At 45.6% G+C, this 24426-nt stretch overlaps 1 protein-coding gene across 1 annotated transcript in view; it reads left to right on the top strand.

Moving 5' to 3' along the window:
* Abl1 (ABL proto-oncogene 1, non-receptor tyrosine kinase) overlaps nt 1–24426 on the top strand; it is a 150724-nt gene that overhangs the window by 74597 nt on the left and 51701 nt on the right. The window lies entirely within an intron of this gene.

The raw sequence follows: 24426 nt of genomic DNA, 5'->3' as shown, positions 1-24426 counted from the left end.
GGTGCTGGGGATTGAACTGCGGTCCCTGTGCTTTGCCAAGCTTGTTCTGAGTAGGTGCTTTAGACCACTGAGCCATCTCACCAGCCCCTGGAAGATTATTTTTTAAAAGTACTTTTTAAAGAATTATTATTTACATAGAATAAACCTCACCTATTTTACGTGTAATTTGATGAATTTTGATATACGGTCAGTCGTGTCACCTCAGTCACAGTCAAGATGATAGAGCAGTTCCTTATCATCGACTCTTTCTGGCCTCTTGCTGCTTGATTCCATCCCCCAACCTCTGATGACGGATAGCCACTCATCTGCCTTCTGTCGTTATAGTTTTCCCTTTTCTAGAAACTCATAATGTGGATCATAGCAAAACCAGACCCAAATCATAGATGCTTGTGTTTGGCTTTTTCACATAGCATCATTACGTTGGATGCATTCGTGTAGCAGGTCCAGATGTGCCCTCTTTCTCTCGCGAGTCATGTTCAGATATGTGGGTACCCCTCAGCTTGGTTACCAGGATAACATTTGAGTTAGGGCTGTTATTTCTTTTGGGAAAATACCCAGCAGTGGAACATCTGGATTCATAGGACAAGTGTATGTTTGTAAGACGATTGACATTATTTTCCATAGGGTTTCAAATCTGATTTGTTACATTCACGTGCATTGAGTTCAATTATTTTTTGCTGTGTTTTAGATTTCTCTTTAACCCCTGGATTATTTAAAAGTAGAATGTTTAGGTTGCAAACATTTGAAGATGATCCTGTTATTTTTCTGTTATCAGTAGTGATTTCCAGTTTGGTTTCATTTTGGTCAAAGGACACATTCTGTATGACTTCCATTATTTAAAAAACTTGAAGCCAGGAGGCTGAGGCAGGAAGATCACCACAGTGAGTTCAAGACCAGCCAGAACTGCACAGCAAGATTCTGTCTCAAAACAACAGAGAAACACTAGGTTTTGCTTTCTGTCTGCCGATTTGCTCTATGGCGGTATACATTCTCTGGGTCCTTGGGAAGGATGAGTGTGTAGGGTGATGGTGTGCTTGCGTTGTGACGCTGGGCGGTGGTTCTGTCCATTACTGCGGGAGGGCTGCGGAAGTGGTCACGAACCGCCCTTTGGGCTCTGCAGTCCCACCAGTGAGTGCCTGCACGTGTGGGCCACTCTGCTCTCCTCCTGTTGCCCTGTCATGAGATTGTCTTGCTCTGTGTCTCCCATCATTTTGTTTGCTCTGAAATCTCTCAGATACTGAAATGCTTTTCCTGCTTTGTTTGTAAGAAAAGAAACCTGAAGTCTTCAGTGAGAGAGTTTAGTACGAAGAGCAAGACAACCAGGAATATAGCTTGGAAGGACCTGCTGGGCTGCGTCTGTGAATACATAAGGTCGCCCATGGCTTAGGTACCTTACGTCCACCGTTACTCTCTGCATTTTAAACAAGCACAGCAAAAACTCAGCACACTCAGCGCACGCACAGCCCCGTCAGTCCAGTGTCCAAGGGCACACGTGGCTTCTGTAAGGCAGCACCTCTCGGTGCCTCGTGGCTCTGCGGCTGCTGCTTGTGTGGCCAGCACAGCTTCACTGTGCTCTTTAAGTGAACACAAAGATTTAAATCTCTGCACTTTCATGATTTTATGAAGTTTTTTGGGTCAAAATACTAGTGAGCCAGATTCACACACATCACCTTAAGCCTCTTACAGGAAAAGCCCTGTTTTCTTTTAAAGTTTGCAGCATGGGGCCGGGGAGATGGCTCAGTAGAATAAGCGCTTGCCTGGCACGCACAAGGGCCTGAGTTCCATCCCAATTCAAAAAAAAAGTTTGCGGGGCCAAGGAGATGGCTCAGAAGAATAGGCACTTGCCTGGCAAACTCAAGGGCCTGAGTTCAATCCCTGATTCAGCCAAAAACAAAACAGAACAAAACAAACAAAAAAAAACAAAAACAAAAAAAAAAAGTTTGCAACATCTATCTTTTTCTTCCATAGAAGTAAACTTCTTATAGATAACATAAAGTTGAGTCATTTTGTTTTTAAAATCCATTCTATTCATCTCTTTTTTAATTGGTATATTATTGTATTAAAGACTGAGTCTGACATTTAAATTTTGATTTTGTTCTATTTTATATTTATTTTCTTTTTCCTGTCTTTCTTTGGGTTACTTGAACATTCTTTTAAGTTCTATTTTGATTTAACTGTCATGTTTTGTGGTTGTGTTTTTATTTTAATTTTTTAAAAAAATTTTGTATTTATTTATTTAGTACATCAGGGTCTCACTACGCAGCTGGGACTTATAGTGACCCTCCTTTCTCAGCCTCCCCAGAGCCAAGGTTACAGGTATGCTCCCGCCTGCCTGGTTTTGGTGCCCGTGCAGCATGCAGTTCCAGGGACCGAGCCGAGGTCCTTGCGCTTGCCAGGCAGGTGCTTGTGCTGGCAAGCTGACTCCCCAGCCCTCCTTTACATTTTTGAGACAGGACCTTGAGTGAAGTGTAGAAGTTTACCTCCCTGCCCTCCTCGTTTTATAACTGGCTTAAATATTTCTGCCTTTAGCCTGATGTGAGACAGAGGTACAAAGTTTGCTTCATCAGGTCCTGAACTCAAGAGAATGTAGTATATTTAACACTGTCACTTTCTGGTGTTGGGACAAAATACCCAACATCTGCAACTTCAAGGAGGAGAGATTTATTTTGGTTCAGAGTCCAGAGGATTCAGTCCGTGTTCCGCAGATGTGCGGGTAGGAGAGCTGCTCACACATGGCGGCCAGGAAGCAGAGAGGAGCCAGGAAGGCAGGCGCACCCTTCTTGTCAGCTGAGTCGCTCAGCCATCTCCCAAACGCTTCAGCTGCAAGTGCAGGAGGCCTTGAGGGGGCAGGTGACCCAAACCTTAGCCGTGCTGTGGTCACGTGCAGCGGATGGTGGCCTGCCGGTGGCCTTTTCCTTTCTGCTGTATCCGCATCTCTTCTTGGGTTGTTTCTCTCTGTTCAGAGGACTCCCCTTCATCGTTCTCTTAGTGTAGGCCTGCTGATGAGAAATTCTCATTTCTCTTACCTGGGACTACCTTGCTTTCTTCTTTACCCCTGAAGAATTTTACTATGGGTAATACTCTGGGTCTGTTTTTCAGTGCTGGGCAAAGTTATCCTACCTCTGTGTGGCACCATGATTTCTGATGAAGAGCCCACTTTATTCTGTTTCTCCCCTTAGGCAGATGTCACTTTCCTCTCTGCCTTCAAGGATGCCCCCATATGTTAATGTGCACACATGTATGTTTTAAAGGAAAAAGGCTTTAGCCCTGAGGAGACGGAGAGGCTCCCTTTTGCCACAAACCACCATCTCTCCTGTCCAGGTGTGCAGGGCCTTTTAGGGCAAGGAGCAGAGGGGAGAGGGAGACGGCGGGACTGTAGGCAGCTCCGGGCCTGCCTGGTCTCTCCCTGCTGTGCCCTGCCACCCTGATGCCAGCATCTACGGTAGCAGCTGATCATGTGGGCCGCAGAGAGGCGGTGGCCCCAGGTGGGACGGGGCCTGGAGAGCTGCTTGTCTCCACAGATGGTCCAGCTGCCCAGGTGCCATGTTGCCCCGTGGGTTACACTTCCCCTGCTCGGTCTGGGGCAGCCCTGGGTCTTGGGGGACTCGCCGGTCGTGGGGCTGGCTGGCTGACGTTGGCTGGCGTGGGGATTCCACCAAAGGGAGCTGGAGTACGGGCAGAGGGGGCTGGGGACTTGAGCCTCGAAAAGTTTCCCCGAAGGTTATGACGCCGGATGTAAAAGGAAGCCACAGTCTGAGACGGTCTCCGGCTACGCCTGCAGGGAGGCCTTCTGCTTTCAGCAGTCGGGTGTAATGTTCTTTAAGTTTTAGAAGTTTGGCTGGGCTGCTGTGGGTGTGGATTTCTTGGGATTTATCTTGTTGGAGGCTTTGTGTGGACTAAATTTAACCTATCATAATACAGATTATATTAGGTTCCTAACATAATTGTTGGCCTATATAGGGACTGCATTTGTTCAGATATCTATATCTATATCTGTTCTTCTGTCAGTCTGTACTGTCTTTATTACTTACTGTAGTTTTATAATGTCTTCAATGCAGGTAATATAAAGCCTATAATTTTGTTGTTCTTTTTCAAAACTATGGGCTGTTCTAGGCCCTTTGTCTTTCCACATAAATATTAAAGTCAACTTGTTGGTGTCTTTCAAAATGTCTTTGGGGGGGGCCGGAGAGATGGCTCAGTGGAATAAGCGCTTCCCTGGCAAGCGCAAGGGCCTGAGTTCAATGCCCGGTTCTGCAAAAAAAAAAAAAAAAAAAAAAAGTTCAGTTCCTGGTTCAGTTCAAAACACAAAAAAAAAAAAAAAAAAAGTCTTTGGGGTTTTGATTGTATCTAAAAACCTACTAAATCTCATTAGCTGGGGGATTGCCCTCTTGCCCGACTTGGTGAGGAACCAATGTTGTGATCCATGAACAGAAGTTTACTTATCATTTGTTAAGTATATGACTATTTCAGTCATACTGTGACTAGAATTGTTTTCAAATTTAACTTTCTAAATTTTATTGTCAATACGTTATAGAAATGTAGATGAATTGTGTATGATGAACTTGTATCCTGCAGTTTGCCAAATTCATGTGGTAGTTTTAGTAAACTGCTTACAGTTTTCTCCTTATATACAAAAACTTTTTTTTGTTTTGTTTTTCTCTTTGCAGTATTTTAAGCGTATCCCTTGTATTGTTTTAGTGTCTTAAAATTCATTATTCTGTTTCCCGAGCTGCATATCTTGCTTCCTTCTTGGCCAAAAGATCATGTCATCCGTAAATGAACACACTGTGCATTTTCTTTTTGTCACCTTATTCCACCAGCGAAGCCGCTGGCACAGTCTTAAAGGTTCCAGTCATGATGGGGACATACTTACCATGACCCGAAAGTCGGCTGGACGGCGCTGGGCCCTTCCTGCCGAGTGTCGTGGCGGCAGCAGGGTTTTCATGGGTGTCCTCAATGGAAATAAGGACTTGCCTTCTTTTTCTCATTTATTGAGAGCTTTTATCATGAAAGGAATGCTAAGCTGGGTCAGATGTCTTTCTTCGCACCTTATTTAGGTGACCCTTTGTTAAGTGACCCACCTTTCATGGGTTGCTTCCCATATTGCTCTTTATCTTTCGCTTTGGAGTGTTTGGCTGCACATGTGGGTTTTGTTTCCTCTTGCTGTTCATCTAGCAGTTTCCATCATCATATTTCTGGGCATCACTAAGTTCCAGTAGTTCGGGACCTTTATTTCTTCAGAACTTTTTCTACCGCATTGATTTTCGTCTCCTTTGGGGGGCTCTAGTTCCCTTTGCAGGGCCGCCTGATGCTGTCCGTGCTCGCTTCTTTCTTTCAGTATTTTTCATCTTGATTATTTCTACTCATCTTTCTTGCAGTTTACCTACTCTTTCCTCTTCCTTGTCTCTTCAGCTCTCAAGTACATCCAGTGAAATGTTTTTATTTCAGAAATTATTTTTTAATTCTAGAATTTCCATTTGCTTCTTTTTTGTGGTTTCTGTTTCCCTGTTGGGTTTCCTGTTTCCTCCTGAGGTTGCCCTTCCTTAAGCAAACGAGCCAAAAAAGACTTTTTCTAGTACTATATTTCATTGAGATAGTTGTAGAAGCTGTCTTAACACATGTTAGATTTTTGGTTGGACTAAAATGTGTTCCATTTTCTTATTCTTTGTACAGTGAATAATTATGGATTGTATCTTGGACATTATAAATGTTGTGGAAATTCTGGAGTCTTTTATTTTTCTCTGAGTTGTTCAAGAATCATTTCGAGACGTAACTGTACAGAGTTGAGAGATCTCCCTCATCTTTTTCCCTCAGGATTACTTCACTCTGTAGCATTCATACTTTCCTGGCTTCACTTTATAATTCACCAAGCCAGAAACGCTGAATTTTTCTGTCCACATTCCTGCCATCCCTGTGCATGGCATAAGTTATAATATCCAGGCACAAAATGACTAAAGGCAATCATTTGGAAAAACACAACAATAAATAAAATGATTATAGTGACAATTTTTAAAAATATGAAACATTTTGGGAAGATGACTCTTAAATATGCCGGAAAATTCAGAGACTTAGCAAAATATTATGATGACAAAAAGAAAAGGAATCTCTTACCTGGGCGTGGCATAACTTGGTTGTCTTACAGAAAGGAAACACAAATCCCAGTCATACATTTAGCAGTTTCCAATAGAAGATTTTTTTTTTTTTTTTTGGCGGAACCGGGGATTGAACTGAGGCCCTTGCGCTTGCCAGGGAAGCACTTATTCCACTGAGCCATCTCCCTGGCCCACCAATAGAAGATTGATGTCCTTTTCTTCATGAATATACTTATTAAGAATATTGAACCAAGATTGCCAAAATTTTAAAACATAATACATTTTTTCATATTAACTACCTATAGTCATTATAAATTCAGACAAGCAGGTTCATTTTTCTCAGATCTGTTACATTTATCACTGATTACTCTCAGATTTGTCCTTTGTTATCAGTTATCATTAGAAATGTTTGAATTAGTCTTACTGTACCATTTTAAGTGTGTTTTCATATTTAGAAACATATAATTGTGGCAATAGATAAGGTCAAAAGCTTTCAAGTAGTTTTGAAATATATCAGCACATTAAATAAAACAACATGCATGGAATATTGATTTACCCTTTTACTTAAACTGTTTCCTTAAGAAAAATAGTAATTATCTTACGTATGTATTCCTGTTTCTATGCAGCTGTTTATACTTATCACCAGTGTTAACGTTTCTAAATGTAAAAGGAAGCCAAGACTTGTTTAGCATGGCTTTTCCCCATGAACTTACACCGTGTGCCACTTCAAATATGAGTAGCAAATTAAGCCGAGGCATAGCATCATTTAGAGAAATTTGCACATCAAATAGTGTCCAGGTATTTTACATGTAAAAAAGGATGAAGAATTTAAAATTATTTCCAAGTCAGTGTATGCCTCGTTTCCTTAATCAGAATCAGTACTGTGCGCGCACGCGTGTGTGTAGTGTGTAAGGAGACGTACTGTGCCGAACTGGCCCACGGAGTTATAGAGGGCTGACGTATCCCCAAAGCTGAATGGTAAGCCCGCAAGGAGGAGGCCCAGGAGAGTCTGTGGGTTCATTCTGGTCTGAAATTTGGCAGATTTGAAATTTGGATGGGAGCAGGGGCAGAGTTCCAGTTCAAGGCAGTCAGCAGGAAGAATTTCCCGTGACTCAGGGAGGGGTCAGGACTTCATTCTTCTCAGGCCTTCAGCTGATTGGACGAGGGATACTTATATAAGGGAGGGGACTCTGCTTTACTTAGTCCAATTTAAATGTTAATTTCACCCAAAAACTTCCTTATAGATTCAGCCCTGGCCCAGTCTAGTTGACATAAAAATTAATAAGGAGGCTGGGCAGATATCTCAGTGGCTTAAGCATCTGCCTGGCAAGCACAAGGTCCTGAGTTCAATCTCTGGAACCAAAAAAAGAGGAGGAGGAAGAGGGGGAGGGAGGCGGAGGGGGAGGAGCAGGAGGAAGAGGAGGGCAATTAAAAAGGATCAGACTTATTTCCAATCTGCAGCTCAGAAGAAAAACTGAAGAATAGATCAAGGACCTAGTGTGTTAAAATTTATGGTGTTTGACGTCTAATAAAAACGTAGCTAGGTATCAGACGTGTTAGTAGCGATCAATTACTGAGCAGAAGCAGCACAGATGATAACAGTATTGAATTACAGACATTGAACAGCTTTTGTAGTTGTGTGCTTTATGTTCAGAAAGCTAGCGGGATCATTGGACATAGTAAGTGGAGGTGTGTACGCTGAAGGGCTGGAGATGGAAGGGCACACCGAATGCAGCGAAGTCAGAAGAAACACTGCAGAAGTGAAGAACAGTGATTTTTAAGGCTTAATGATTGAATAAAATAGAAAAGGAAACAACCTGGAGAAGAAAATGAGCGCAGCATCAGTGACTTGTGGTGCAACTTCAGGTAGCTGAGTATACGTATAACTGGAGTCCCTGAACAAGGGAGGATACAGAATGAATGAATAAATAAACATAATAATGGAAAATTTTAAAATTTCAAATGTAATCAAATCAATAGGTGCACAGGCCCAAGAAAGCGTATGAAATGTGAAGGAAGCAGTACTTAAGCACGTTATAACCAGATTGCATAAACCTGTGCCTAGAAAAGGCCGAGGTAAAAACAGGTGGAAGAGCTAGGATAAGGGTAACCACGGACTGCTAGCGGGCAGGTGCGGTCAGGCCGCAGTGGGTAACGTCTGTTAAGCACGGAAGCTTTTCACAGTGAAAATATCTTTCAGATAAAAAGGGAAGAACGTATTACCAGCAAACCCACAGTACAAGAACTATTAAAGATTATCCTTAAAGCAGAAAGAAAATAGTACACATCAGAAAAGGAGCAACAGGAAAGAAGGCCCTGGAAATCTAACCGATTGCCTGCAAACAGGCTTGGGGGGGCTGGAGGGGGGGTCATCCATCTTCGGGCCTGCTGTGCCCCAGGCATGCTGGGATGGCTATTGAGACTGGGTGTGGTGGCACATGCCTGTAATCCCAGCTCTTGGGAGGCTGTAAACAGGCGGAGAGTCTGATCTGGTAGTGAGACCTGGAACACCCTGTAGACCCTGCCCTAAAAAATATAAAAACAAAAAACTAACTGCATGGGTAAATATATATGTGTACTTTTCCCTCTCCAAAAGACAAGTCTACAAGTAATAATGCAGTATATTGTGGCCTTTGTAACTCAAGTAGAAGCAAGCTTCATCACAGCAGTAGCACAAAGGCTGGAGTGGAGAGCGGAAGTTCCTGTTGCGTGATTTAGGTGAAGTAGTGGATCTTCTGAAGGTGTTGTGATAGAGCCACAGCCAGAGGCCGCAGGGCCACCGCTTATAAGCCGTACAGTCAGGAGAATATTTAGTTCATAAAAGGGCAGGAAAAATGGGAAAAGAAGAACAGATAGGACAAATATAAAACAAATAGCAAGAAATGGGCTAAAACGCCCCACCAATAATTATCTTTAAAGCCCAGTTAAAAGCAGATATTATGAAATTAGGTAAAAAAGCAAAACTTGGGGCCAGGGAGATAGCTCAGCAGTCTTAAGTGCACGGACTCAGGTTTGGTCCCAGTACCACACGCCATACTGAGTCCCATTGGTACTGGGCGTGGTGGGGCGCACCTATAATCCCAGCACTGGGGAGGCTGAGACAGGAGGGTCACTATGAATCCAAGCTGCACACAAGGCCCTATACCAAATAAATAAATAAATAAAAGATTTTTCTAAAAAGGTAAAACTTAAAAAAAAAAAAAGGAAAACTTACTGTTATCTTATGCTGAGTATAATTAAAGGGTAAGTAAAGATATTAACATTATTTTTCCCATCAATCAAAAGAAAACTAATGGTATATCAGACAAAATATATTTTAAAACAAAAAATAAATAAAATAAAATACATTTTAAAACAAAACATTTCCAGAGATCATTTCAAGTTGACAAGGCAGTAAATTCATCCAGAAGATACAATCGAAAATGTTTATGCATATTAACATTTCAAATACATGAAGCAAAACTGATAAATACTTAAAAGAGATATAGACAAATCCACAGTTACAGTTGTAGACTTGAGCAGCTCTCAATAACAAAAATCCAGTAGGACGTCAAGTATTTGGACAGTCTAATCAAGTGGCTTGACTTCATTGATGTCTATGGGGGCCCCCTACCCCGGCATAGCAGGATGTGCAGTCTTTTCACGTACGTGTGAGACTGTCCCCAAAAGAAATACTTTTCTGGGCCATTAAAGGCCTCAGTAAATGATGCTGATTTAGCTGATAGAAAATGTGATCTCTGGAATTAAAGAAGAATCAGTGACAGAAGTGTATCTGGAAGATCTTCCAAATACTTGGAAACTAGCACACTTATAGGTCAACTATGGGGTCAGAGAAAAATCACAGTGAAATTAGCATTTGTAATGAAATGAAGGTGAATACAACTTCAACTTCGTGGGATAGCAGTAAAGGGAATTCGCATAGCCCTGAGAGGCCTGCGTTAGGAACAGTGGTCCCAGGTCAGTGGCCTTGGGTTCCCAGGGTAAGAAACCATGAAAAGGAAGGCTGGTGAGACCCTAGTTAAGGAGAAGATGCTGGTGTGAACACCTGTGAATCACAGATGAAAAACTGAAAGCCAGTGCTTAGAGAAGAGCAGTAAGATTTAGAAACCTGTAGCCTGCCTGATGGGGCATAAAGGGAGGCAAAAATGTAGTATCAGGAATGAAAGAGGGGCTGGCAAGATGGCTCAGTGGTCTAAAGCACCTACTTAGAACAAGCTTAGCAAAGCACAGGGACCACAGTTCAATCCCCCAGCACCACATGCCAGCCAGCCCCGCCCCCTGGTGGGCTGAGCTGGCCACACACACACACACACACACACACACTAAATAAATAAATAAATGTTTAAAAAAATGCGAGCACACAGATTCTACAGGTTTTAAAAACATAAAAAGAATATTAAACAGCGGCATGAAAGAAATAGCTTTCTAGAAAGACTCAGTACCAGAGTTCACTCAAGAAGGAACCAGACAAGGTTAGCAGCTGCAGATCCATTAGGGATGTTGGGTTTGTAGTTAAAAATATTCCCACAAAGAAAATTCTAGATTAGATTGCTTTACTGGTGAATTCTACCAAGCATTTAAGGAATGAGCAGCCCTAGCCCTACACGTCCTTCACAGAAAATAGAAAGGAGCTGGTGAATCCTTTCGTCCCTGCTCATCCCTGGAAGTCAACACTATTCTCACACCAGGATCAAACCAAGACTTCACAGAACAGGAAGACCAAAAGCCTACATCCTTTATTATTCCTAGCAAAATCCAAGCCGATCAGACATATCAAATTAACAGCCAATTTTGTAATTGTAGAACAAGCACTGGGCAAAAATCTAAGAAGAAGCCTCAGCTTGCATCATAGTTCGTGATGAAGGACTGGATGTTTTCCACCCCTAAGATCAGAAACCAGTTAAGGATGTCAGCTCTCACCATTTCTATGCAACTCTGTGCTACTTACTGTTCTAGTGAGTCCAGTAAAGGAACTAAAAGACATCAGGTTTGAAAGGAAAAAAATAAGCCGGTACATGACACAAACGTGTGTAATCCCAGGTATTTGGGAGGCTGAGGCAGGAGGATACATGTTTGAGGCCAGCCCAGCAATTTAGCAAGACCTTCTTTAAAATATTAAAAAGGGGTGGAGCTGTAGCCCAGCACTCCTTGGATTTCCCCATCCTGCAATAAAGTATAGGAGGTGGGGGAACATCTTTGTGGTCTTGTAACATGATTGCCTGCATAAAAAGCTAATAGAATCTGCAGACATGTTGTTGCAGTTTAACCCCCCTTACCTGAAATGCTTGAGACCAGAAGTTTTGGATTGCAGAGTTTTGAAGTTTGCATAGTCTTTACCAGCTATCACTCCTAGGGTGAGAATCTGAAATTCATACTCTGAAACTGCTTGAATATTGATTTCACTCAGTTTCAGGCTTTGGAGCACTTGAGATATTTGGATAAGGGATGTGCAATCTGTGCAGGTAATATGAATTGCGAGCAAGTTGCAGAATATTAGTTCAATATAGAAAAAGCAGTCGTGTTTATATATCCTAGTAACAAACAACTGGAGATTGGACTAGAAGTGCCATTTACAACAGTACAATAAATACTTAAGGAGAAGTGTGGTAACAGATGTGTGAGAACCTCATAATTAAGACACAAAATATTGCAAGGAGAAATTAGATCCAACAGGTCACTGTACTCAGCGATCAGACAGTGCTGGGTGTCAGCTCTCCCCGGATTAACTTATAGTCAACACAATCCCAGTCACAACTCCAGTAGGTTTTTAGTAGAAGTGAGTTGAGCCAGCTGACTGTCAAATTGATGTGCAGATGCAAAGGACCTAAACCAGCCAAAGATACCAGCCAAAATAGCTTTCAACAAAAATATTGGAAGATTGACATTGTCTGACTTCAAATCTTCTTATACATTAAAATAGCAGTGTTATCTTAATAGGAAAAGACACCAGTGGAACAGAGTGGACAGCCTGCCTAGGGCCAGGCCCTCCCGTAGATGTTCAAAAGCTTTTCTGCAGTGATGCAAGAGCAACCTAGTGGGGAGTGGGTAGTTTTTGAACAGCTAGGGCTGGAACGTTGGGCATCATTGCTGAAAACTGGATCAAAAACCTCAAACATGAAGTAAAAACTGACGTAACTGTTTGAAATAGGTTTGGATTTCTTAGACATAACACCAGAAGTACAGTCTTTCAAGTAATTGGTAAATCAGATGTCATCAAAGCTTAAAACTTTTGCTCTTCCAAAGATACTGTAAAAACAAGTCATAAACTGGGAGGAAATATTTGCAAAACGCCTACATGATAAACAATCAGCATCCCAATACACCTGTTGAAAACCTCTCCATTCATTAATGAAAAACAGCTCAACATTTGAAAGTGACTAAATATTGGACCAAAAAAAAAAAAAAATATTGGACCAAGTAGTTAAAGAAGAGAGATGGCTAACGCAGCAGGTGAAAGACGCATCACTGAGCATTAGGCGACACCAGCTCAGCCCGTGGTGCGGCCTGTGCTGCCGGTCAGAAGCTGGGAAGCAGCCGGTGCAGCTCAGCACTTGCACAGCCTCGCGTGCGCAGACCTGGGCTCCATCCCCAGCATGTAACAAGGAAGTGAAAGAAGGACACACGAAGCTAAAGGCATGACCGTATTAAGGGTCGCTAGGGGTGTGGAGTGTGCTGTTGGGGGGAATGCAAAGCAATTCGACCACTGTGGAGATCACTGGGTTACTGAGAAGTTGAATGCAGTACCATGTGGGCACGCCATTTTGTTCCCACGTGACCCACAAAACAAGACAGCATGAAGCCACAACGATTTATAGGTGCGTGTGTGGAGCAGCTTCATTTGTAATAGCGCAAATCTAGAAATAGCATTAATGATGGATAAAGACTGTGGTGTATCTGCACAGTGCAAGCCACTCAGCCCACAGCAGTCCTGTCCTGACGCACGTCACAATGCGGACAGAACCCATAGTCATTACGCTGTCAGTGAAAGAAGCTGCACAAAAAGAGCACAAAATAGACTGTGGCAAACGCAGGCCAATCGTAGGTAGCCTGCAGCAGCTCAGTAGTTGCCTGGGGATGAAGAGGAAAGGCCAGGACTAAGGCTTTGTGAAGGGACATGAGGAAATTTTTGTACAGTAGGCACTGCGACACATGTTGACTGTGATTGCTTCACAAGTATGTACAGGCTAAACCCCACTAGTTCAGACAACTCATATGTACAGGGGGTTTTGGGGATCAGCAAAGCTATTAAAAACAAGCCCTGAACAACTCATCTTGTCCCCAACTCATTTCCTCCCAGTTCCATCTTTCTGTTGCCCAAGTCAATGACTGTAGGGTCTCCCCTGATCCTGTTTCCCCCACATACCCACATTGGTCTCTCAGTTCTCCGTGACATCAGAGTTGTGCGTGTCACATCCATGTTTCATTCCCTCTGCTTGTCCCCCCTCTCCTCTCCTGTGGGAGACCTCATTCATCTCTGGCCGCCTCCCCCATTTCTGCTGGTATCCCTTCCTGTCCTCGTAGCAGCCAGAGGAACCCTTTGACTCGAAGTCCTGTTCTTCTGGCCTCGGCCCCACCCCTTCCGGTGCCATCCCCTCCCTGTGGGAATCCCCTGCCAGCCGCCCAGTCTTGAGCGGGCATCATTATCATTTGGTTGACTGGTCGGCTTTAGGAAACGTTAGGAAGGAGTCTGTGAATTTGAAGTTTTCACAGAAACACCAGCATCCTTCTGGGAACGCTTCCTGTCTCCCTTCCGGTCGTGATGTGCGGGCCCGGAGGACTTAACCCAGAGTTTAACCTAACAGGGATGCACTTCCTGTGTCCTGAGAAACACAGACCCCGACATGTATCTCCATCTTTCTAACACGTATGTGTTTGTATGTAATTGGTGTGTGTCATTTGTAAAGTGAATCCCTAGCAGCGGACTGAAGGGTCAGAGTGAATGCGTGTGCACTTCTGGTAGATACTGAATGTGGCCAGGTTCCCCACGGACTTCCTCGGGACAGAAGTCAGAACACAGGCACTGTGCGGGGGCGGCCATTTGCTCTCCATGAGTGAGGTGCAACTCCAGGACCAAGTGAAAGACAGCTGTGTCACCTCGAGGAGTGGAGGGCTGAGGGATGAAGTAAATGGTGCCTTCAGTTCTTGGGGGGCCTGTGCAGGCCCCATGTCCCCCACACCTCGCTGCTTGTCACTCCTGGTGGGCAGACAGACACATAGGCCTGGACACTGCATTTCGTGAGGTCCCCTGGTTGCTGGCTCTGGAAGCACTGAGATGTGAGTCAGGGTGCTTGAGCGCAGCCAGCCAGGCTGAGCATCTAGTTCCTTTGTGTGCTCCGCTGGAGCCCTGCCCCTTGTCCTGCTGTGGCCCAGAAGCTCCTAAAGCTCTTGATGTGGCGCTTGGTGGTGGAGACAGGCACGTTAAGGGAGCCCGGGGCTGGGTACTGTGCTAGCAGCAGGAGGTGAGCAGACTTTTGCTTTCTAGTCAAAAGAAAGTCAGTAGTCATTTTTCACAGGTCCTCCACAAGGAGAAACTAGGAGATTAGCTTAGATCTGGGTCAGGGCACAGACTAAGAGCCAGGTGGTAACAGCTACCTGCTGTAGCCTTCACGGTGCAGGCAGAGGGGCCCAGAGGTGGGCAGCGTCTCACGCAGCCCCGGGAGCCTCCTGGGCTTCTCCCCTGCAGCAAGGCTGCCTGGCCTCCTGGTCACCACAGCTGAGGAGAGAGGGGGGTGGTAAAGAGGGACTCCTGCACTGTGGGCCTTCTCACACCATAAGCCTTCCTCCAGGATCATTTGTGCCCTCCAGCCACATCACTCAGGAATGGGGTCCGTAGAGGTGCCCTTCACAGGGCAGCCGTAACTCCGGGCTGTAGCAGTAGAGTCCCCTGAGGAATAGTGTTACTGTTGTTTTTACCAGTTTTTAAAATTGTGAAGTACAGTTACAAAATTGACCATCAGAAACATTTTTGTGCAGTCCGGTTCCTTTCCTTTTAATTCCTTTCCATCGTAGAACACATTGCTTTTTTTCTTCTTTATTATTAGCAGCTTTACTGAGGTATAATTTACATGCCATAGCATGCACCATTTTATTGTGTGATTCAGCGTAAATTTATGGTGTGCACCATAACCACGACCTAGTTTCAGAGCAGTTCCATCATCCCCAGAGAACCCCTGGGTTCCTCCACATTTCAGCCCCGCCCCGGCCCCTGCCCCCAGCCCCAGGCAGCCCTGCGTTTGCTGTCACAGATGCGTCTTGTCTTGTATGTCAACAGTATTCTGCAAGGTGGGGTCTTCCATGAGCAGCTTTCTCTCTGGGTTATGTCTGCCTTGTAATATGTATCCGTACCTCGCTCCCTTTGCATGTTGAATATTATTCCACTGGTCGAATGTACATTGTGTTTATTCATTTACCAGTCGAGTTTGGATCATTTCCAGCTGGAGACCCTTGTGTGTAGTGCTGCTGTGACCGAGGCGCAGGTCTGTCCAGCTTGCATGGCTCCTGGGGAGGTTCTTAGGAACAAGACTGCTGGAAGTTAGAGTAGGTTTTATGTGTAACTTTTTAAAGAAGCTGCCAAGTGTCTCCTAAAGTGACTGCCCCCCCCCCAGGTGCCAGTGTCCTGTTTCTGTGCATCCTCCCGGCACTTGGCGCCATGTGGTGTTCCCTGCAGCCACTGCTCAATTTGAAATAGCATCTCAGCATGCTCTTCCTCTTCAGTTAGTGCCACTCGGTTAGCAGACTTCATTCTTTCCATGATTCTGGTTGAAACGGAACTGGACAAGAACCCAACCGAATTTCCCCGTAAGGTCAGCATTGCATCTAATCACTGGATTTGAGTTAGTGCAAGTTCATGAGCCGAGGTGCCGCTGTCCGCCTTTACTCCTTTGGTTGCCACGTCAAATAAGGTAGCCTGACCCAGCACTGCATACATGTGGTGGCACGAACGCAGTCACATGGGAATGCCTAGCCACAAGAGAGGCCAAGACTGTCATCTTTTTCTGGGACCTTGTGTCTGTCCAGCACGTAAGGGATGGGGCTGGTAAGATAGCTCAGCCGTCTAAAGCGCCTGCGTAGGCAAGCTTAGGCAGGCGCAGGGGACCACGGTTCGATCCTAGCAGCACATGCTGCCCCAGCCCCACCCTCAGGGTGGCTGAGCTGGCCAAAAAAACAGAGTAAAACCTGTAGAACATAAGTTAGGATGAGGCCTGAGGGGAAGGCAGGAAACAGCTATTAAAGGCCATGGTAGGGTTGGAGCTTCCCAGAACCAGTCTGTGAGGGATTTCCATTCAGTTTTCATCACAGAAAGTATAGCTCAGCGATGGCGAACCCTTCAGCGGCAGGGCCCACGCTGTAACTCCAAACCCACTTATTTATCGCAGAGTGCCAACACTGCAGTTCAACCTCAAGACTGAGGCTTTGGTTTAGAAAAAAACAACTCATACATACATCTTTTGTCTTAAAGACAGCATACATGCCATAGGTTCACCTCCTCTACTGATCGGTTACTGTCAACCTAAACCTTTTGTTTTATCTTGTTTGTCTGCTTTTTGAGATAGGGTCTTGTGATGTAGCCCAGGCTGAACTTGAACTCACAGCGAGCTCATGTGATCCTCCTGCCTCTCTTCCGGGGTGTTAGCATTACAGGCATGGGCCACCACGCCCAGGCAACCTAAACCTTTTGAGGAATTCCTTTTACTGTTGTTTTAGAATTACAACCGTGTTCTTCATAGAAATTGCTGTGAGGCCCGCATGGTGACGCACACCTGTGATCCCAGCACTGGGGTGGCTGACGCAGGAGGATCGCTATGAGTCTGAGCTTCGTAGGGAGACCCAGCACCAAATCTGTAAAATAATTTTCTAAAAAAGAAAGAAAAGAAATTGCTGCAAACACTGAGTAGTGCTTCTCTGAAGACACAGAACCAGCAGTTGGCAGCTGCCCTGTCCTCCTGTGTCAGCTACCCCAGTACTGGGATCACAGGTGTGCGTCACCATGTGGGGCTTTGCAGCAGTTTCTGTGAAGAACACCGGCGTAATTCTAAAACAATAGTAAAAAGAATTCCTCAAAGTATTTCCTCTGGGGCTGGTGAGATGGCTCAGTGGTCTAAGGCACCTACTTGGAACAAGCTTGGCAAAGCACAGGACCGCGGTTCAATCCCCCAGCACCACATGCCAGCCAGCCCCGCCCCCTGGTGGGCTGAGCTGGCCACACACACACACATAAATAATAAAATAAAATAAAATAAAATAAAATAAAAATACAATACAATACAATACAATAAAATATGTCAAAGTATTTCCTCTGGCCTACAGAGAGGGCTGCGGAAGGCACTGGCTCATGTGATCGCAGTGTGCCCGGAAGTGGGTGGTGCTGTTTGAAGGCCTTGAAGATGCCGGCACCGGGTGGGTTCTCATGCATCTGAAGGCCTGAGAAGCAGGAGCACCAGGGCAGGCTGTGGGTGTCCCTCCGCCGGCAGCTAGGCAGAGTGAGGCCAGTCCGGCCTGCCTTCCCCTGCCCGCGTGTTCTGCGCGGCCCTCAGCAGGCTGCGTGCCCATCGGTGCGGCCAGGCCCTGTGCCCAGCTGGCCCACTCGGCGCCCACCTCTTCTAGGAGCACATTCACTAGCCCCCTGGGATGAAGCCGAAGTCTGGGCACCCCGTGGCCCCATCAAGCTGACACACAGTGCACGGTCACCTAGAGCAGGGGCGCTCAGCACATTGGTCCCGGGCTGCTGGACTGAGCTTAGGCCTTCTGGACCCGCGGGGGAGGAGTGGCACACAGTGCTCTCGTTGGCACTGTCCTTTTCTGGGGACCTCCTGACCCCTGCCCTGGCCCTTTGCTTACCCTCAGCACCTGTCTCCTGATAAGCAGTCTCAGGCCTGGGCTGTACCCTCTTTCCCAGGGCAGGACGCAGTTCTGGGTCATAGTTCTGGGTGGAAAGACCAACTTTTACCATAGGGATGAGAAAGAGCCCATGGCTTCCTGGAACAGAGCAGTCATTTCTAATGAGTGTAGGGAAGAACGTTCCTGATTCCATTTGTCCTCTGCTGTGTTTAAACCCTTGTCAACCGAACAAATTAGTTCTGAAAGTTTGAAGAAACAACCCTGAACTGTCCCTGAGCATCTCGTTTGCAGTTCCGTGCTTTGGAACCTGGCTTTCCCTGGGCCGGCCCTGGGTGCTGAGGGCCCTAGGACGGAGGGCTGCTGTGCCCACAGCCCACTTGGGCTCCCTGGGGGAACACTTGGATAAACTTGGGCTCTTCCACGGCCTCCTGAGCCCTGCTGGGTTTTACACTGTGGGGAGGTTTAGACAGCTTGTTTTCCTTCCCTGCTAGCCTTGTGCTCCTCCAGCTGCCTCCTCCCCACCCCCAATGGTAATGTGATCTCTGGGCCTTCTCTGCAGCTCTGCAGATTCTTTTCGTCTTAGAAAAAGAGAGGGAAAAAGTTAACCCTTACTTACCAATTTAGAGCCAAGCTCACGGCTAGTGTTGGAAAACCAAAGGGTACCTGATGTAAGGACGCGCGGGACCTTGGCTGTTTCTCCTCGGAGCCCGGGGTTCCTATTGCAGAGGCCTTCAGGGTCTTCACGCCCTTGCAGTGAAGTCCTAGTGTTGCTGTGCGTGGTGTTCTCTGACATCTCACTCAACTCAGTCCTGAGATTGAAGGGAACAGACAGAACTTTCAGCGATTGAAAGTGAATTCAGCACTTACTATAAAAGTTCACCAAAGTAAAAGGACAAACACATTTCATGAAAATATGTAAAAACCCTTTAAATTCAAGAACTTAGAGTTTAATAAGAATAACTCAAACTTTTTGTGTAATAATCTGTTTATAATTAAGCTTTCAGATGCGCTGTTGTATCTGGATTTAAGAATTTAGAGTTTAGTTGTTTGATTCTTCAGCAGCAGCTGAATTAAGATTTGAGACCTGCAGCTTACAACAAAATTTTATTTCTTTATTTTTCGGAGAGGGAAATCTCACTGTGCAGTTCAGGCTGACCTTGAACTCACTAGGTATCCCACCCTAGCCTGAAACTCGAGATCTTCCTGCTTCAGCCCCCTGAGACTTGGAATTACAGGCATGGGTCACCATGATGTGCCAGATTTTAGAATCGGGGATTGAACTCAGGCCTTTGCACTTGCCAGAGAAAGCACTTATCCACTGAGCCATCTCCCTGGCCCCAAGATTTTAAATATAGTTCTTCAGCGTAGTGCCTCAATCTTGTCTGTCAGTTCTTAATCATGGCTCCTCTGCTGGAAGGTGTAATGGGAAAAACAGCAGAAATTTGTGCTTTGTTTTGTATTTTAGGGAAGGGTCTACAGGGTGTTCAGGGTCTCACTACTAGATGGGACTTGTAGTGATCCGCCTGTTTACAGCCTCCCAAGAGCTGGGATTACAGGCGTGCACCATCAAGCCCAGTCTCAATTGCAGTCTCAGCATGCCCCAGGGGCGGGGCTGGTACAACAGGCCTGGGGATTGAACCCCCAGCCTAGCCCCTGCACCTGCTTGCAGGCACTTCAATCCACTGAGCTATTTGGCTGCCCTAGAAGTTTGGAGATCTGGGTTCTCCTTTGCTCTGCCACCAACCTGCTGTGTGACTTAGTTGTGTCAGCCAACCTGTGTGTGCCACAGTTGTCATCTGGAAGATGAACAAGCAGATTCTGATTAACAGAGACTCATGTGCAGAGGCCTGTGTTGTTCTCACCCCATGCCACTGAAATGGCAGAAAGATTATTTAATTTAATTTAATTTATTTTTTAATGGTCTACAGGGTGTCACTACACAAATCGGACTCGAAGTGATCCTCCTGTTTTCACCTTCCCAAGCACGGGGATTTCAGGCGTGTGCCACCACACCCAGTCTCACTCACTTCTCAGTGCACCCCTGGGGCGGGGCCAGCACGGCTGACAGGGGAATCGAACCTCTGACTGACCACTGTGTCTGCCTAAGCAGGTGCTTTAACCCGCTGAGCTATCTGGCCTGCCCTAGAAAGATTATTTAAAAGTGAAGATGCGTACGGGCAAAGGTAGCCCAAAAGGAGAGTGGTGGACCAGAAAGGAAGGCACATTTTACAGATGGAGGCAGTGGATATGGAGATGTGAAGCCTCACTTCTGAGAGAAAGCTGGGGCGCTGCTCAGAACCTGAAGGAAGGCTTGGTACACAGAAAGGGGTCAGAGTTGAGGCTGACACTAGAGGACCACCTGAAACCAGTAAAAGGCTGCTGGGTGCTTTGAGCTGCTCCCCAATCCTGATGGCCACCTCTCCTGGCCTCTGTGAGACTGTGGGGAGGGAAGCCAGGAAGTGTCCTGTAACAGTTCTGGTGTAGGAGCCTCCCCCAACCGGGGTCTAGGTGAGCCAGTGGCTGCAAATAGCAGGGTAGGCAACAGTGGGTTCATCACATTTTATTTTACTTATTTATTTGGGTTCATTAAAGTCTGCATACTAAGCAACAAGAGTGTCAGATCCCTCTGTGTCTATTAATTAGCAAAGCCCTTACAGAGCAGAGACTGAAATCTTCTTTACAGAGAAAACAGCCAGGTGGCGCTCACGAAGCCACCAGCATTTGGGGCCGCCAAGCTCCCCACCACTTCCATGCTGAGAGCTTCTCACCTATTTTGTTCCTGCTCATGGATAATGAATGGACAGCCACACTGCTGTAGGCATCAGGGGGGCGTCCAGCATAATTAAGAGAAAAACACACACACATAAAATAGGAACTGGATGGAAAATAAAGACAGCGGGCAACACGAGGAGTTCAAAGGAACTGTTCTTGCTCAGATCCTCAGGTATTACAGGCATCAAACACCAAGATGCTATTAAAAACAGTAACAGTCACAATAAGAACAAGTTCTTTACTATTGAAAACATGGCCGATACTTAAAATACTGTCGGATGCTTGAGAAATGATCTGTCCTAGGATGTGGAACATGAAAACAAAAGACTCAGGCAGTAAGGATAAAAATGAGATGCTTAGTTCCAGGGCTTCAGTATCTGTTGGTACAAATTCCAGAAAGAGAATAATAATGAGGAAGATGCCAGTAACAAAGGGTGGAGAAGCTAGGAGACAGTAATAATAATATTTGGAGTTTAAAAAAGTATGTTCCTAAATTAATGACTTAAATCTTCCCACTGGATGTATCCCCCAAGTGCTCAGCATAGTATATGAAAAAGACTCACTCTGAGTCGTGTTGCTGTGAAATTCAGAACAAAGCAAGCTGTTTATTAAGGATCTGAGTAGGATTACATTTCTGAAAGACAGCATAGAAAGTAGAAAATCGTGGCGAAAGGGTCTTAAAAATTCAGTTGGGAAAGTTATTTTCAACCTAGGATTCTATACCCAGCCAAACTGTCAAGGTAGAGACGGGTATTTTTAGACTTGTACCCTCCAGCCTACACACACCCCAAAGTTACTGGATGATGAATCGTAGTAAAATATACAAGTAGGTCAGTAAGTAGAATTGAGACTATTTGATATGTTTTATTATTTGGGAACAATACCAGTAGATTTTTGCCAAATGTTTGAAGTATTTGGGAGGAAAATTATAGTAGCAGCACAGAAGACTAAATTGAAAAGTAATCAATATTTCCATGATCAACAAAGTTTCATAATAAAGGAAACATAATAGAGAATTGTCACTGAGCAGTGAGCAATAGCTTCATTGTTGTATCGCAGACATCGGCTGCTGGTTTAATCAAAAGTGTGATGTCACAGTTTGGCGGCAGGGGGAGGGGGGGTTGTTGACAGTGTGAAGCTACCATAACAAGTTAGCAGTTAGAAATAAAGCTTATGAATCCAGAAACACTAAGACGTGGGTATTAGGTAGGAATCCGTGGGAGGCTGCCTCTGGGCAAACAAGTAAGTGGGCCTGCTGGGTTTTGCTACAAGATTCTTCAAAGGTTATTTTTAGTCTTTTTTTTTTTTTTTTAAATATTCTTAGTGTTTGATTTCTACCCATGTGTATATGTTACTTTGTTGTTTTTTTGAGGGTGTGGGGTTTTGTTTTTTTGTTTGTTTCTTTGTTTTTGCAGTACCAGAGATTGAACTCAGGACCCTATGCTTGCCAGGCAAGAGCTTATTCTACTGAGCTATCTCCCCGGCCCGTTACTTCAAATAAAAATTAAAAATAATTAAACATGAACATGGGCGTGCTTATGCTTTTTTTCCATCTGAGGGGGGAAAAATCATTCCACTGAGATTTTATAGAAAGTAGGTCTACTCTCCAGCAGTTCAGATTTGGCCCCAGCTGAGAACGCAGCATTGGAAATCCCATGGGAACAGTCTGGTAGGGCCATTGTCAGGGCAGCCTGCGTACCGCTTTCTGGACTGGCAGGGACCCAGGGAAGATGTGGGGATGAGGTTGGCGTCTTGCTACAAAGTCTTTGTCTCAAATCTCGGCATTAGGCTAGTGTTTCTTTCCTGATTTCTTTGTCCCTTGGAAGACCTCCAGATTCACGCCCTCAGCCTGTGCCTTTAGGGACATTTTCACGTGTCACACTGTTCATGTGAGCCCTAGACCTAGTCCTGGTGACTAGAACGTGGGAACTCCAGCCATCTGCCGCCAGGGTAAGAGCCCCTCTCGGAAAGTAAGAAGAGCGGGTATTGCCTGGCCACTGCCAAACCCGGCTTCTCACCTTCAGGCCCGAGTGAGCCAGCCACTGTCCTGACCACCTCCCGTGCTACAGGCAAGCAGGCTGAGCTTACAGGCACAGCACAGGGCACGGCCAGGCTGAACTTCAGAAGGAAGCCTGCACGATGTCGAAGCTCCATCAGCTCCACTGTGGCCTCCCTGTCGCATGGTTTGCCCAGGCCAGAGTCACCAGGCTTTGGTGCCCTGTGACGCCTGGCCAGCCAGTGGTGCTGTCGACCTCATACTTTGTGAGGCCTAAAGGGATGGGCATATGTGCTTCTAGGGTGGCAAACATGATGTGGCTCATTGACTCTCTTAAGCTGTCTTGTCCTTTAGCTGGACAGGCGCAGAGGCCACGGAGCTGGGGAGCCCACAGGCTTTGCAGTCAGAGGCAGGGGGCTTCAGGCCTGCGCTCAAGAAATCCCACGCACGTGGCTCAGAGCTAAGGGGAAGACTCAGCCCATGCAGGGTCATCTGGTTGTGGGTCCCGACCAGTCCTCCTGTTGGATTCACCTGTCTCCCATCCACCCGCACTTGCACCCCAGACTCTGCCACAGGTAGAGCCCAGTCCCGTGTGTCTGCTCCTCGTTCCTTGCCACTACAGTGGGTGTCTGTTGCATTTTTTTCTTTTTAGTATTTGTTTGTTTATTCTATTTATTTGATACAGGGTCTCGTTAAGCAGTACAGACTCATAGTGATTCCCCTGTTTTGGCCTCCCCAGCACTGGGATTACAGGTATGCACTGCCTGCCACACCTGCACGGTGCATTTGGGTCCTGGGGCCAGCATGGCATGAGGTGCCAGGGATCGAACTAGGGTGCTTGTGCTTGTCAGGCAGGCGCTTAAACCACTGAGCTATCTCCCCAGCCCCACCTGCTGCATTTTTAAGAGGACTGAACTCTGTATTCTAAAAACTTAAATCTCTAAAAATCTTCAGAGAAGAGTCCTCCGCTGGTAACTGGATTAGTAGCATTTCTTAGGTCCAGAAATTGCTTTCAAATGAATAAATTTGAGAAATATCAATTCTTATTTGTCTTCTTCCCAGTGAAAACAAACAGCAGACGTTCCTTCTTCCAAGACAGTGGTCTTTTGTGTTCCCCACACATATCTGATCATCTGGGCCACTTAAAACAGCTTGCTGTTAGGCTTCTGCTGCTGTGAGGCTACGGACTGCATATCTACTCTCAGTCAGCACCCGAGCTTGTCGTGTGGCTTGTGGCATGGCTTGTGGCGTGGCCCGTGGCCCATAAGCTGTGCTTTTAGAAACACTGATCAGTTCATGAGTTTTACTAAGGCTCGATCCCTCCCTCCTCCGTCTCTTCTTTTACTCCCTATTCCCTCCTCCCTCCCTCCTTCTCTCCCTCCCTCCCTCCTTTTCTCCTTCCCTCCCTCCTCCCTTCTTCCCTCCCTTGCTGCCTGCCAGCCTTTCCTGCTCCTGTCCTTTGTTGGGTTGGGGGTCCTGGGTCTGGGCTCCAGGGGCTCATGCACGCTTGGCAAGCACTCTACCACTGAGTTACATCCTGACTCTAAGATATTTTTTAAAAGCTTTTACAGCAGCCCCTCACTATTTCGTGACTTGACTCTAGCAGACTCTCTGTTTCATGGGTTTTCAAAAAATTTTTATCTAAATTATTTGTTGTGGATTTTTCACCATATCATGGGATTTTGCAATACCATACAGTATATATGTGATTAAAATTACATAGGTTTA

The sequence above is a fragment of the Octodon degus genome, unplaced genomic scaffold (genome assembly GCF_000260255.1).
Source record: "Octodon degus isolate 3935 unplaced genomic scaffold, OctDeg1.0 scaffold00123, whole genome shotgun sequence".
Classification (NCBI taxonomy): Eukaryota; Metazoa; Chordata; class Mammalia; order Rodentia; family Octodontidae; genus Octodon; species Octodon degus.
The sequence above is the reverse complement of the archived record's forward strand: the minus strand, read 5'-3'. Positions and strand labels throughout refer to the sequence as shown.